This window comes from Pseudochaenichthys georgianus, chromosome 21, assembly GCF_902827115.2.
Source record: "Pseudochaenichthys georgianus chromosome 21, fPseGeo1.2, whole genome shotgun sequence".
Classification (NCBI taxonomy): Eukaryota; Metazoa; Chordata; class Actinopteri; order Perciformes; family Channichthyidae; genus Pseudochaenichthys; species Pseudochaenichthys georgianus.
Genome location: NC_047523.1, coordinates 15,428,509 through 15,443,189, shown reverse-complemented (window position 1 = coordinate 15,443,189; position 14,681 = coordinate 15,428,509).

Genomic DNA, 14,681 nt, shown 5'->3' with positions numbered 1-14,681 from the left:
CCCTGCCAAATAAACGATTAAATGAAAATGCTCTGAGTGAATGTGTTCCATTTAGCAGTATCTAGGGATTGTATTGTGAAAGGTAACAGCGGAAGTATACGTGCAGCTTTTAACCTTGGCTTCACAACTGTGGTGTACGTGTTGACGCCCATTCCGCACGGGATTGAAAACTTAGAAAAAAGTACCTTCTTCTCAAAATTAATTACATGATATTTGTGTTCTGTGTGATGGTATTCAATACAAAAACATCAGTAAGAAAAAATACATTTGAACAATTATGGTGGGAAAAATGCTACATTACATTATTTCATCAATAAAAGTACTATGAAGTCAATTTTGTCCTAATGACTGTTGGGACTGTTTTTTCAGGATGTGAATTTGGAGAAAATATAAAATCTTTTTATCAGTTCATAGCTTTCTGTTGGACTTCACATTCAGTAGAAACACAAGGACTATTTTGTATTAGCTGGTCAAGGATCAATCCATCATTTTTATCATTTCATATGCCAGCTATTCCTCAAAAAATGGATATCATGCCATTTAAATGAGTAACCAACTCAAATAATGCAGTGAGTTTTAGACCCTGTAATAAACAGCAGCTCCCACTTGGGGCAGTGCTGGGGCAGCAGAGTCTGCATATGAGGGAGGAGAGGAAGAGCAGGCCAGGTGTGGTTGTTAATGAGGCTCAATGAGTGGCAGCTGAGTGTGGGCCCTGTGTGTTCAAATTGTTTGATGATGTGCTTTTTTGCTGCTGCGGGGAACCAGGAACTAGCAGAACTGACGGAAGTTTTTGGAGCAGCAGTTTTTTGTCTTTTCCTCACCAGAAAAAGGATTCTAAAGGATTATACTCACCAGAAAAAGGATTCTACTCACCAGAAAAAGGACTGATGGTCATTGGATTACCAGAGAGAGAGAAACTACAGACTACCCGGGTTCGATTATTGTTGTTTTGTCCATGATAGCAGATTGGGTTTCACTGGGGTGGATGAGGGAAGTGTTGTATGAATGTTTAATAACATGCCAGCTATATTAATTTGATATTGTTTTTTCCATTTATATAATCTTCTACTCCTCATTGAAAGCAACCTAGTACATAGGAGTGTTACAAATGGTATACATTTTAAGAAATTGTAGTTTTTGTATTACCCCAAGCTTCCATAAGTGGGTAAAAAATGACCCGCAAGCATTTTCTATGGAATCCTATGGGAACCTTTGATTCTTATCATCTGACTGTGGCTGTCATTCACTGTAGACCACACAGACTACATCACAAGTGACACCTCTCAGGAAGATTATTTGACACAGCAAGATCTGATACTGTCAGTATAATAATAATAATACATTATATTTGTATAGGGCTTTTCAAGGACTCAAAATCGCTTTACAATATAAGGGAATGTTAGGGTGGGGGGGTAATAGGACTATCAAACTTGATCAACCGGCATGGATTGATGGGGGGTGAGCTATGAGTAGACAAGAGGAGAAGAGATGAGTTTTGAAAAGGGACTGGAATACTGTGAGGGTCTCAGAATAGCGGAGATATTTGCATCGGTATGTTAAAAACGGTTTTTTTCAAAATGTAAAAAAAACGTCTAAAATTATAAATAGTGAAAAATTAAATATAAAATATTTCTAGTGTGAACCAAAATATAATACTAAATATTATACAAGTGATTTTTCTTAACCAAAATGACGACGATACGGATCCTTTTTGACCCAATTATGGAAGAGTGTAGGGTCCAGTCACTCGTGCATCTAAGGGTTAAGAAAGAGCTGAGGTACAAACTCCATGGCAAGAAAGAAACCTTTTTATAACCCTACACTCATAGTAGTATGGTGTTCCTAATTGTTATGGCAGAAAATAACACTCCCACTATATTGGCTTGACAAGGTGCACAGAGACAAAGGGAGGCATTGCTGCTCGTAAAGTCTAAACATTTAATAACACAAAGGGAGCAGCAGGGTGCGAGAAAAAAAATCTACTCTCTACCCATAGCTGGTGCTTGCGCTATAACTCGGATCGCTTCCTTTTGGTAACTTATAGATCTTCCTTGTGGAGCGCTTTGCTTTGTAACCTTGCCTGAAGTGTCCTATAAATAAAAAGTTGATTTTATTTGATTGATGCTGCTTGCTGTCACTTTGGTTAATGGGCTACAACCGGCTACACAGCAGGTCAGTTCATGTTAAAGCATTAAATATGTTCTATCGGCTTCCCCAATGTCTACAGGAGCTCCGTCTCATGCTGAGTTTCTAATGTTTTCAAATGCGTGCCGTCAGTGAATTAGATCCCATATTAATTAGCTTGAACTGTTCCACATAATGTAGTTGTGCCACCCACGTCCAGCTTATTTTAAACCAAGCAGCAACCTCTGGTTCTGAGAAGTTAAGCTAATCTTTCTAATGGCCAGCGGGCGGCGAAACACAAGTTGCAAAAAGTGTCCAATTGTGTAGATGAGAAAATGACCCTACTTCTCACATGATTTATTAGCTAATTAAACATTTCCCTTGGGGTTTTAGTGTCTCAATAGCCAGTTTAAAGTGTTGTTAATACAGCATTTAAATGTAAATCAGAGTAACCCTAACCCTAGACAATAGTACAGAGAATGTTTTGGACTGTGGCTTATTTTTGATTGACAGGTAGCTTCCGCAGTTTTTCTGTTTCCAAATAGTTTTTTTAGTTGATAAAAGTTGCAACGTTTTGCTCAACAAAAAAAAGAATTCTTGTTGTTCAGTGCTCAATTATAGATCTGCTGCTGCCTCTTTTGTTTTGTTTGGTTGCAAAAAGCTAAAAGGGCGATGATCAAAGTGCAGAAGTAGAGGCTTTATAACGTTAGACCACAAACTAACCGGTGACACCGTGGTGAATTGGTCAACAAGTCGACCAAATAGGTCGATTGTTCAAGCCCTTATTGCGACCAAATAGGTCGATTGTTCAAACGCTTATTACGACCTATAATCAAGTTTTCGACCTCTAGTGCTCCTGTTGACTGCAAACGCTCCGGAGGGTTGTATATTCACAAATAACCCTCTCTGGAAAATCTTAAATTGTGGAATAGTTTGGCCATTAAAATGCTTTTTTATTAGATTGCTAGCGAGAAGTGTATATTGTACTTTCAGAATCCACGTCCAGTGGATGTGTAGGATCTATAGTTTGATAGATATTACGAACATTATTTGAGGTCTAGCCAGGAGAACGTGTAACGGCAGCGTCCATGTAAAGTTAGCGTCAACCCTCACAGGGTGAAAACAGTATTTCCGGTCTCGAAGTTTTCATAATAAAACCCCTCACTGTGAAATTATTTTAAATCTGCAGTACTCATCCACTAAAACACATCAGTTTACCCTTGTTATGTTATGCGATATGAAATCCGAAAACATTTAAAAAAGAGAATACTTTATTCCGAGTGTGCTTGCTTTACTCTTTGAAAATCATCACATAACAGCATTGTAGTACACGGTTCGGCTGCATTAAATATTACACATCTGCCGAAGTTCTCTATTTATAGAGCCCTGATGAGAAGACCTTTGGACAAACTGGAAGAACTGCCACCGATACTGAATACGTGATGTGGATCATAAATATATCAGCAATTACACAACCTCTTCAATTTCTCTTCATACTTCAGTCTCCTTGCGGTATCAACACTAATTCGGCTGACTTTTATATTTGATACAATTGGTAGATAGTTAACGGTGCACAAATGATACACAGGGACTTGTAGTTTTTCAAGATATTACTGATTTTCTTTGAATTAAAGAATGTAAATACTGAGTTGAGAGAATAGTCAGGGGTTTAGGGTGATGGGAGACACATATGGAATCACAATTTCAATAGCTTACCATTAAATTACGGATATACATTTCTGTCTGTGATGTTTTACAAATCAGATATTAATGTGTAGAACTAAAACATGTGAAATAATATAGCAATATCCTGTAAAATTATGTGAAAACATGAATAAAGCTACACATCTTCAGATGTTATACATACACAAGTGTCCTACACTAATAATACAAAGTTATTATGGCATTGTATGCTGTGTGTTATTTGTAACATCTTCAGAAACTACTTTTCCAACTCCTCATGCAGTTGACTGTTACAGGTCTATACAGGTTCATCGTACAATGCACAAGCTTCAAATCGAGAGACTGAAACTGTATTTTCCTTTACCGTTCTGTTATAATTTCACAATAAAGTTAATAGTAATATGTGACCTGCTCCATCGAAATCAGTCGCATTGACCCGAAGACATATTTTGAGTTGTATACACGGTTGGAAAGAGGATATTCCTAGCTTTCTAATGATATCAGGATTGTTTTTGTACTCCAAATATTAAGCGAAATATGTCACATTATATAATGACTGTCACAGAGTCCTCATTTTGAGAAAAAGGCCTTTAAAGTTTCCTCTTCTCTGGAATCCATCGATCTGATTGGTTATTAGTGGAGCAAATGATCAAAATACTACGGAGGGAAGATATTTTCGTTTGGAGGGGAAGCTCGCGAGTGTGAGTGTATACGTGTGTGCGTGTTTGTGTATTTTTGCGTTTGTGTGTATTGTGTTTGTTTCCCGGGGAAAACCCTCACGAGAAACACCGGCTGTTGTTGTGCCTGCTGTGGCGTTAAATTACTCCGTTCTCCGCTTGTAATTATGCCGTTACAAGCTTCAAAGTTATATTTATCATCTGAATTTGCCGAAACAAGTTTAATATTCTGAAAGCCAAGACTCTGTTTAATTTAAATCAGATGAAAACAAACTGTAAAGGATCCTGCCGCGTTATCTATGATTACTTTACTCTTACGTTCATAATGTCAGCCAGAGGGAGGGGGGCGGCGCTGCTGGAAGAGCAGAGTGCGAGTGAGAGGTGCCTGTCTTCGTCCCTTCACAAGCTTCAAAAATGTACTTATCGTGTGATTTTGGAAATAAAAGTTTCATATTCTGAAAGCCAAGACTTGGTTTGTTTAAAATCAAACAAAACACCCGAACCCTGAAAAAATTGTTTTTTACGTAAATCCACGTTTATTCTGAAATGAGCCGTTGCGACTTCCGACTGATTTCGATAGAGCGGGTCACATATTATGTTTGATATTATTATGTTTATATTATTATTATCTATGTTAGAGGCAGAGCTGGAGTATGACGGGGGATCAACACCAATCTCCCGGTGGGAGGTCACTGAGGTCGTTAAACAACTCCACAGTGGCAAAGCTCCGGGGGTGGATGAGATCCGCCCGGAAATGCTGAAGGCTCTGGGTGTTGAGGGACTGTCATGGTTGACACGTCTCATCAACGTTGCGTGGAAGTCGGAAACAGTACCGAAGGAGTGGCAGACCGGGGTGGTGGTCCCCCTTTTCAAAAAGGGGGATCAGAGGGTGTGTGCCAATTACAGAGGCATCACACTACTCAGCCTCCCCGGGAAAGTTTACTCCAAGGTACTTGAAAGGAGGGTCAGGCCGATTGTCGAACCTCAGATTGAGGAGGAACAATGCAGATTCCGTCCTGGTCGTGGAACGACGGATCAGCTTTTTACTCTCGCAAGGATCCTGGAGGGGGCCTGGGAGTACGCTTATCCGGTCTACATGTGTTTTGTAGACTTGGAGAAGGCGTATGACCGGGTTCCCAGGGAGGTACTGTGGGAGGTGCTGCGGGAGTATGGGGTGAGGGGGTCTCTACTCAGGGCCATCCAATCTCTGTACTCCCAAAGCGAGAGCTGTGTCCGGGTCCTCGGCAGTAAGTCGGACCCATTTCCGGTGAGGGTTGGCCTCCGCCAGGGCTGCGCTTTGTCACCAATCCTGTTTGTAATATACATGGATCGGATTTCGAGGCGTAGTCGTGGGGGGGGGGGGGTCTGCAGTTCGGTGGAGTAAGGATTGCACCACTGCTTTTTGCAGATGATGTGGTTCTGATGGCTTCATCGGTCTGCGACCTTCAGCACTCACTGGATCGGTTCGCAACCGAGTGTGAAGCGGCTGGGATGAGGATCAGCACCTCCAAATCTGAGGCCATGGTTCTCAGCAGGAAACCGATGGACTGTCCACACCAAGTAGGGAATGAGTCCTTACCCCAAGTGAAGGAGTTCAAGTATCTCGGGGTCTTGTTCTCGAGTGAGGGAACAATGGAGCATGAGATGGGCCGGAGAATCGGAGCAGCGGGAGCGGTACTGCAGTCGCTTTACCGCACCGTTGTGACGAAAAGGGAGCTGAGTCAGAAGGCAAAGCTCTCTGTCTACCGGGCCATTTTCGTTCCTACCCTCACCTATGGTCATGAAGGATGGGTCATGACCGAAAGAACGAGATCGCGGATACAAGCGGCCGAGATGGGTTTTGTTAGAAATTAAAATCAATGTTTATATGGCGTAATTTGAATTAAATACACTATTTAATTTAAATCAGTTTTATTCTGAAAAACCTGAAGTTCACTAACTATTAACTTAAAACTTTTATTCTGAAAATGCTTCATTTCCGGTTAGCATTAGCATGTGGCGAAATGCTGCATTTTGAAACTATAATCGAAGGTGAAATGACATGTGGTGTTGTACATTGAGCACACTGGGTTTAGCACTCATCTATTGCCGCTGAATAACGTTTATTAGGGAATGTTTAAATAACCACAGACACCAGAATGATGTAATTTAACGACAGAACAAGGCAGGAATTGCATTGGACCCGCCCCCCGACGACGTCGGCCAATAGGAGAAGACCTCAGATGACAACAGGAAGAGCAAGCAAAAGATTGACCTCTTCCTCCGGCTGACCCGGACTGACCGGAGGCATGGGGAGAGCCACTCGCACATTTGTACACCACCGCATCTTTTGTGTAATTAAATGCTGTTAACTTTTATAAGCTTCCCTTGACTCTTTTCAGTCTCTCCTGCCTTCAGGGCTCTATAATTCACTAACATTTGGCGTCACTGGGTGGACCCTGAAGCTAGATTGAGCTGGAAGACGGGGTAAGGCTGCAAGCTAACTAGCATCACACTAAGTTTTTGGCTGGGCCTAAATGAAAGGTGAGACAGTTACCTGTTTAATTCCGTGGTGATTGCAAGTGGTGTGGAGTGTGTATATAGTGTTTCTATTCGTCTCTGTTGTATCTTCGGCGCCGCCCGATTAATGTGAATATTACATAGTATTAAGACCTTCTGGGGAGGCACTAGCTTGTATCTGGGATACCTCTGGGTAGGTACCAGACCTGATCTGTTCTACGCTGGACTGGGTCCATTCATGTTAGTCTATATGTTTGATGTGTTAAACCTGCGTAGTCTGGTTTAATAAAGTATTTTTGTGTGATGATCTAAGGCGAGGCGATTGTGTACAAGATTGGTATGAGATCAGCTTATAAGGTCAGCATCTATAGAATTTAGAGCTAAGATAAATGAAGATTGTTTTGTATTGTCAAGCAGTGTGGTTATTTATCTGCAGATGTTGTGTTCCCCTTCCCCCAATCACATGTGGTTAATGCTATACTGCTAAGCTAGTTAGCTAGCCAGTTAGCATTAGTAGATGGTGAAATAGTTTGAGTAAAGATACAACCGGTAACTACTGATTGAATACACAGGGATGGTGTAGATTAATGTTGAGAGTAGATTGAGTTGTTTTGTTTTTCATGCTTTTCAAAGAAAGTAATTTGCACTTTATATTTTGAGGAAGTAGGTTTATGAACCGGAAGTACTAGTTGATACATTTGAGAGGAGTTGCAAATAAAACAGCTCCCCTAGCGGACATACTAAGTATTACGTTAATACATTCTTCACCACACAGATAAAGATTACATGTGGTTTCTTTGAATTGTAGTTAACACATTTTATGACATTTGCATAATTTCATAAACTTTAGTATACACGGTAGGCCTACACGGTTTATTTGGATTTGCACCATATTCCTATTTTAATATTACAAAGTAAAAACCATACACTGTTCATTTTCATTTATTTATTTAGATTTTAGAAATTTGCATAATTTTAATTTTGTCTAATTTTGATTTTCTAATCTCAGTTTTACAACATTTACATTTATTTTCCAAATTCAAAAAAAAATTCAAAAAAAAAAGTTCGGATGACATACGATATCTTTATAAAGAATACAAAGGTACTATTCAGAGGATTAGTAATTCATTTTTGATAACTTAATAATATTATCCGTGAACTTAAGAAACATGTCGCCAGACACCAAGTTAAGAGCACTCCCAGTGCCAGGCACAACTGCAGATATTAAGGCGAGAGTAAACTCCTGGTCAGATGCTGGGACAGTTCCCACTAAAAGACAGAAGAAATGGAACCAAATAGAGGAACTGTTCAAGCAGTGGCAAACGAGAGGATTGATTCCAGCAGATGATCAACCTGGACCAACGGAAGCCCATAGAAAAGCTGTAGTTGAACATGAGAATGCTGAATACCTACAACAGGAAAAAGCATGGATCAAAGCCGGACAACCCCCTCGGTATGGACCTGCTAAAAATGCTATGAAAAAAGCTGAAAAAAGAAAAGTTATGGTTGCAAATCTGATTCTCTATCTAAAATATACCAGCCAGGGATTGACAAACAGCTTACATGTGGTAGCAGCAGAAGATCTGCCAGTAATGGAAGAAGAACTCTGCAGAAGAGATGAAGCACTCTGCAGAAGAATAGAAGCAGAACTCGGCAGAAGAATGGAAGAAGAACTCGGCAGAAGAGAGGAAGCACTCTGCAGAAGAATAGAAGCAGAACTCGACAGAAGACTGGAAGCAGAACTCATCAGAGGGATGGAAGAGAGACAAAAGGCAGATGAAGCCCATAATGACATGATGGCAGATAGACAACGGAGAGAACAAGACGAACAAATAACTCAAAGAAAACGCCGGACAAACTACTCTCCTGACTATTCCAATGGACAGGGAGATGAAAATGACGACAGCGGAAACGAGCAACATTACCCTGGGACATGCCCCAAAACTAAAAGAACCAAGACCAGTGCACATACCGCCATGCCATTGATAGCGGCTGGAAGAAGAGGATTTCAATACCAACCATGGACTCACAGGGACATGGAAGCATTAGTGTCAAAGCTACCTCCACTCACGAAAGGAGGTCAGAAGTGGGTGAATGATCTGGAGCGATACACAGCCCAAGACCACCTCTGCTTGGGAGACATGAGAGCCCTGCTTGGACGGATAGAAGGAAGATTAGGGGCAAGAGCAGTAGATTCCGAGGCCAATTGCACAAATGACCCAGATGAAACTCCATTCAACTACATCAGGTCGAATTATTGGGCTGCTATTCGTCACATCTACCCGACAACACGCAGTTTACATGCTCTCAGCAGCTTGAAGAAGGAGCCGGGCGAAAACATGCATGCATTCTTGAAGAAATGTGAAGAAGTGTGGGAGGCTAGCACGGGTGAAAGACATGATATGTCTCCAGCTATTGAAATGGTGTGGAAGAACTCGGTCATTAAAGCCCTTCCTCTAGCAGTGCAGGCACGTCTGGAAGAAGTGGTGGGATTGGACAATAGACCCGCTGAACAATGGAGACAACATCTCATTCACCACGATAACAGACACCAGGCAGCAAAAACGGGACTTGATGAGGACGATAAAATCCAAGCAAGGAGACTCGTGAAGCTACAAATAGCTGAGAAAGATACCGAAGCTAATAAAAACAAGAAAGCGGCAAGGCAAATGGCAACTAAAGCAGAGAAGACCATAGAAACAGAGACAGTAATGCAAGCACCGCTAACCGTTCAAGCTCAGGTGGTGCCAGAAAATCAGATGCAGTACCAGCAAAGAGGTGGAGGAAGATTCCGAGGAAAAGGCGGAGGAAAGGGTTTCAAGAAAGTGGGATGTTACACATGCGGTCAGATGGACCATTGGTCCAGAGATTGTCCGCATCAACAAATACTAAACCCACCACAAGTACTACAATACAATCCTACACAATTCCAACCTCAGACACAACAGTATTATCCCCAAGTACAGCCGCAAGCACAGGTATACACTCCCATACAGCATCAACAAAAGGGACAATGGAGACGAAGAAGGAATGATGGCTGCTTCATATGTGGAGATTGTAGACATCTGGCCAGAGATTGCCCAACTCAGCAATATCCACCACAAGGTAGCACCTCACAATGCAGAGGAGAACCAGTGTTAGATATTAGAAATATTGAGGCGGAAGCATATGCCAGGGCCATGACGAATATTTCTGTTGGATCAGGTTATTGGGTAAATGTAAAAATCCACAAGATGAACTCGTTGCAACCGGTATGGAGTGGACCATGGGAAGTTGTAGAACGCACTGCAGATGCACTCCGGATCAAAGTTAAAAAGGGAACATGTTGGCACCCACTTACACATTGTGTAGCCGTACCGCCACCTTTCCTGAAACGGCACGGCAGTTAGAACTGATTTTGGAAAACTGGTACAAAACAATAAGGAATTGAACATTTTTTACAAGGACAGCACCAGGAGATGAGTAAACTCAAGAATCTGTAGTGTAAATACATTGAGAAAAACACATTTTACACTCGAACTGTTTGCATATCATAGACAAGGAATTTAGACAATATAAATAAATGTTCAGCACAAGTAATAAGTATAATGGAAAGTAGACATAGGCCTACACTTGAGTCAAATGTCATTACTGTGATCTGATTAGTGTGCTCTGCAGGTTTACTATTGTAACGGTGGGATTTAAAATATTGGAGAAAATATGAAGATGTTCTCTCGTAGTGTGTGGAATATGTGATGCTGGAAACATGTACGTTTTTCAATTTATAGGAGAAAATGGTTTCCTGAAAGAGTTGTTGGGTAAATATGTAGCAATGGATGAAACAATTTTTAGAGTGAGTTTTTGTAATATCATTAGTAGACATCAATTATGTTGTTTAGATTGCATTTAACAATTAAGACAGATAGTATGATTAGAAAGAGTCAGAGTGGAAAGGGTTGGATTTATTTAACCTCAGTGTGCTAGACTTCCTATAGGTAATGCGTCCCGAGACCTGGACTCCCCCTCTGAGTTAGAAAGGCTACGATTCCGACCCTCCAAGCAGACAAAAGACCTAACCCAACAGGAGACTCCTCCTTCTCCATCGAACAGACAGAGAACCAGAGCTGAAACGACAACAACAAGACTGCAGCCAGAACTATCTCCACCTGTGGCATCCAGAACCAAACAGCTTGCGTGACCATGAAGTTCCAAGCTGAGCACAAGAGCAAAGTGTGGGACATGAGAGCAGAATCCGCCCTCCATAAAAACAGCAGGGAGACTGTAAAGGAGGAGATGAAATGCAAAGCAGTGCAAGAACAGTGGCATGATGGGGGCTGCAGATGTAACTGGGCCAATGGCTGCCTAAAAGAGTTACAGCGGATGAAGTTACAGCTGATGGACTGAAGAGAACACAGAATCAGAGGAGTTGGCATGGTCGATTAGAAGTGAGGAGGCCGGGGTCACGGCTTGAGAAAACCAGAGGAGGAGAAAAGGAGAACGGGAATGAGTGAGTTTACACATAAACACACTTATTCACAAAACGCACATTTAAAGCATAAATACGTAAAGACAGAAAGATTTATTAAATTAAAAATAGCAGTCAAGAGGAAACTATTAAAGTAAAATGAGAATCATCCTAAAACACACTGAGGGTTAAAGGGGGAGACATGACCGAGTAGAACCATATTCTTCAATCTTTTCATCATGTTAACAACATATTCTTTCAGAGATTTTTATTCACGTGTGAATAAAGTAGTGATCTCATTTGTTACAATATTGATAATGTTAAAGGGAGAGCTAGTGCCAAGCCAGATATAGTATTCCAATCTAAAGAATTGATTTCACCATTGTAGCATAGTTATTACCATAGGAAATATTAAATGACTTCTGTTTTTAAATCCTTGATAAAGGAGGGAGTAATTGTTGCATGTTCCGACATCCAGGGTTCCACACACTGCTAAAGAGTTTAATATTGATTTTTAGGTGGACCAGAATTGAAGATGAGCTATGAAATGCATAGCAGAGCTACACAGATCCTAGTAATGTTTTTACACAAGATAAAAGTGATCTACACAATTTTCTGAAATGGATCTATTAGACATTTTAATACTAATTAGGTGTAAATGAATTGCAGTAGTAGTAGTACTCTAAGGAAGTGAGTTTTGTACCAAGTTTCAAGAAAGGTGGGAGGCAGAAGTCCCAATGAAAAGTTAGAGACATCTTGAAAATCATAGTTGAAATCGTGAATGAATAAGGAATGGCGCTCCGCATATGATATATTTTTGTAGATAAAGGGTACCCGCCTATGCTGAATTACCTCTGAAAAGACTCTGCAGAGCACGACATGGCCAAAAGACCCAGACCAAATGACCTTTGACCCTGACTGACAGTGTGACAAAAGCACTGTCCATGACTGACTCTGGGGTGTACCTGACTTGACAACCAGACGGTGTGAGTGTGAATGAATGCCGGCATGTGATCAGTGTAACTGCATGATTCTAAAACAATAACTAACCAAGCATGTTTTTGGACTAACATATTATTTTGGAGCTCCAAGGGAAACGAGAGGTTTCCTAAAAATTCCACAAAAAGGGAAACCGCACATGTGTCCCGTTTCTAATCGACTTGATATTTTACTCCCACAGGAGTTGGCGGTTTGCAAATGTAAAACTCAAACTAAAATCTGAAGGACGGAGAGAAACACTTCTTTTCACTGAAGTATTTAATGTGGAAATGATGATAATGGATGTAAAATTGTAAATAATGTTTGTTATGACCCTAACCAATATTTACCTGACAGTTTTTTCCCCCTCCTCATTACAGGGTTTTGTTACACATGAGTTCATGTGTAAAAAGGGGGGAGTGTGTATAATGTCAACATGGCTGTAAAATTCACAATTTAAATTTTTCTTTTAAGGATTGACAGAAACCTACTGCCCCAACCCAGATGTTCAAACTGAGCATTGAATGATAGTTTTAGAATTAACCTGCTCATATCTGGGGATAAAATACTGTTTGATGGATGATGAATGTTTCTAATATTGATTGAGTTATAGCAGGTAACACAGATGCAGAATCAGTGGCCAAGGGGCTACCAGAGAGATGTAATTCCAGAATGGAATACCGAAGAAGTTGACCTGTGATAATGAAACAATTTTGTAATATTTTAACAGGTATTAGAGTAACTGAGGTTTGAAATGTAGAAAGAACATATTACAGTTAAGCTAAAACATAGTAATGTAATGAGACCGAATTTAATTTAGACAACATCTTGTAACTAGCCTGTTAAAGAATTAGAAGTAAAAGCCATAGACTTTATTGTTTAGTTCATTATGGGGATATACATTTAATTTTATTTTATAATAGAAAGACATTTGATGAAAGTATGTTGGAATTCTGTATTCATTTTTCAGCTTGATAATAGACAGGTGGAAGCCGTATTGCCAGGTGCAATCGATGGGATTTCTGCACACGGTCCAAGCAGAGAATGACGTACCTTACAGGACAGATACACTCAGGAAATCATTCACTCTGACAGCATCATGACTTTAGTTGTTTTTGAATCCATAATGAAATTGTATTACATAACGTTAGTGTGTCTTTACCACAAACAGGAATAGTTCATTGTTATATTTAGATTTGAGAAAGATTACAAGGATTTTATTTAGTTCACCATGAAGATGTTTTTTGTTTGTAACATATGCCCAGTAGTAAGATTCAAATATCAGCAGGTTCTGAATTATTATTCCTCTGTCCCACAACCAACAAGAATGTGGATGGGGAGAACTATATCTACTAGAACCAGCAGAGATTCATAAATTACACCAGAGGCACAGTAGAAGTAAATAAAGAGTAATATTTAGCTATTTTCAGATAGTTTAATCCTTCTTATACTTTGTAAAAGAACAAGTGCCTTTACACCAGATACAGTAAGAAGATGATTTATGATGTGAAAGGAGGGAGTCAGACGTTTTCCATACCAAGCTAATTGCTGCTATTTTACGAAGTGACATTAAAGGTTTAAGCTAGAAGTTATGCACAAATGAAAAACTTATGAATATGTATTCTTATTTGTTTTTTTACTTTTATGAGTTATGTACCATGCAATGTTCGGATGAAGAACTCATTGATTTCAATATTATTTACATACCTTAAAAGGTATGTAAGGAGGGATTGTTAGAAATTAAAATCAATGTTTATATGGCGTAATTTGAATTAAATACACTATTTAATTTAAATCAGTTTTATTCTGAAAAACCTGAAGTTCACTAACTTAAAACTTTTATTCTGAAAATGCTTCATTTCCGGTTAGCATTAGCATGTGGCGAAATGCTGCATTTTGAAACTATAATCGAAGGTGAAATGACATGTGGTGTTGTACATTGAGCACACATCTATTGCTGCTGAATACCGTTTATTAGGGAATGTTTAAATAACCACAGACACCAGAATGATGTAATTTAACGACAGAACAAGGCAGGAATTGCATTGGACCCGCCCCCCGACGACGTCGGCCAATAGGAGAAGACCTCAGATGACAACAGGAAGAGCAAGCAAAAGATTGACCTCTTCCTCCGGCTGACCCGGACTGACCCGAGGCATGGGGAGAGCCACTCGCACATTTGTACACCACCGCATCTTTTGTGTAATTAAATGCTGTTAACTTTTATAAGCTTCCCTTGACTCTTTTCAGTCTCTCCTGCCTTCAGGGCTCTATAA